We start from the raw sequence: 2404 nt of genomic DNA, 5'->3' as shown, positions 1-2404 counted from the left end.
AAATGACACGCTCACAAATTGTTTAGCGTTCATTGGAAAGAAATTGCATCATACCTGCAACTGGACATGTTAAGTGTAAGAAGAGCTGGTGGTGTTGAAAGGTGTCGCAGCTGATTCGACGTGAACTACTACAAATTGTTAATGTACTGTGCTATTTGTTTTAGCTTTGCATTAATTGGAAGCCGGTTACCTCAGTCCACTGGCTAAATGGTTTATGGTATAGAGTGGGACTAAGAACGTGGGATTAATTGTCGCACTGTCTCAGGTTGCCATAATGATCATCATCTCCTCCGCTCACGTGATCTGTAATACAATTGTGACTCTAGTGAGTAGGAATGGACCTGTCAATGTCAAGCACAATTATCTTTGCCATCTGTTGCCTTGAACGTTTGTTCACAATAACCAGGAACGGGACTGAGACCTTTTAAAACTCACTGATCTCCTCCCGAAAAATCCAGCGACAAGAATTATCCTTACTCCTGTTGGAACCCTCTGTTCTGCACAGCAGCAAAACTATTTGTCATGACTTTACCAGATTCGCTGACAACATTCAATCCACCCTAAGAGATAAATCGAATTCCTTTCGAACGGTTTCATGAGCTGTGTGAGTTTGCAGCAAACAGGATGATATGAAACGAGTTTAACAGCCTTTTCAAGAATGTAATCCATTGCAGTTTCAGAGATTTGAAAAACGTCATCAAGCTAAAATATCACCTCTGTTTCTTGATCCACTGATGGATATTCACGTGGGGGATATGTGCAATTAATAATTGATACCTTTCCCAAAGACAGAACAATCCCACAAATCAGAAACTGGAGTTTTAGAATCATGCTGCTATATTCGACATTATTCTTCAACTACGCTTCAATCTGATGCTCCAATAATTCCTGATTAACGTCAGTAAAACCAGCGTTAGGTAAGGATTGAAATTACAACTGCGGCATTTTAACACACGATTCAGTGCCAAGAGCGGATCAGTTGATCCACTGGAGCCGCCGGCAGCAAGCCGACAAAGTGCCCTACTCGTACCTCTGGGACCTTTGACCCGCATGTTCTACTTTTGCTGTTGTTCTGAAATTAAAGCTAAGCAGTGGAGGAGGAACTGATATGGACCTGTGACTATTCGATCATCAGGTTCAGGAAATGGGGCACAAGAAAATGTTGAGAAAAATAGACTTGATTGAAAATTGGGTTTCCGTGGGTCGCAGCGTTGTTTATAGAGAATGTTATATTGTCGCTGTCACAGGGCTTCTCATTCGTCTGCTTCAATTTAGCACAGAATTCGATTCAACCACACTTCATTAACTTCCTTCTGCAAGTTCCTACTGACAGCATGAACGATACTGCACTCATCATCAATCTTCACCATGGCTACATCCAAGGACATGTTGCACGGTTTTCCTGAATACTGAAATTGTAACGTGTTAAGAATCCAGAGTGAGATACTGAATTTCCCAAATTCAGGATTCTTTCTGGGGCCAGAACTGTCCCTGAATCCCCAATATCCACACTGCCGTTGCTCCATGTGTCCAGTTGGAAACCTGTGTGAAGGGGCATGTAGTTTGACAGAGCGCCTGGAAAATCCTCAACTGTCTGATCTAAAGCTACAACAGGAGCTGTGTATTCCAGCTGTAAGAGCAGTGGGATAAAGGGGAGGTCCATGGCATTCCGTAGTGTAGATTCACAGGGTCCTCATCATATTATTGTTTAAAACCCTTTGTCAGAAACAGCACAGACAGAGAGGAATAGGAGGGGGGCATTTCGCTTGCCAGCGCTACTCCACCATTTGATGTCACCTTGACTGACTAAACACATCAATGTCTTTTCGCAGAACATCCACATCAATATATCGCCCAAAGGGAAAAAAGGCACAGAATAAGCTGAAAAACTCTGTAACTGTGGGAGGGGGATGTCTTTATAGACAGTGGGCTTCCGCAGTAGGTTTTGCGAATGAGAAGTCGATTCTGGGGTGATCATGTTTCAAGTGATATGATTCCCTTAAAACTCACCACCCAGAAAGTGAGGAATCTTCTCTGTTCAGTAGCAGGGAGAAGACCTGCAGACGAAAGGAACTGATGGTGAATCAGTATTCATTCAGCAGAAATCTGAACTATACTCCGATTCTTATGTAACTCAAACCCACAAACTTTGAATCGCAATCTTAACAATTCAGTAGAAGTCCAACACGTCTTTTAATGTGCCACAGAGCTGTACTAGCCTCCATTTTACTGCACCCAAAGTTACGGTGCTCAAGTCTTTCATTAAGCATTTCTTTATTCTCGCCCCAGTTTACAGTACTTGGTCCTTATCCGTGTATGGTCTAACCCCTCAAGTGATCGGCTCAGTACTCCTGAAACATTTTAATGACCCTTCGCTTAGTGAGGGTCATTCAAATAGTGAGTT

This window comes from Chiloscyllium plagiosum, unplaced genomic scaffold, assembly GCF_037043375.1.
Source record: "Chiloscyllium plagiosum isolate Xiang-an unplaced genomic scaffold, Cpla_swu_hap1 HiC_scaffold_38, whole genome shotgun sequence".
Classification (NCBI taxonomy): Eukaryota; Metazoa; Chordata; class Chondrichthyes; order Orectolobiformes; family Hemiscylliidae; genus Chiloscyllium; species Chiloscyllium plagiosum.
Note: the sequence above shows the minus strand (reverse complement) of the source record.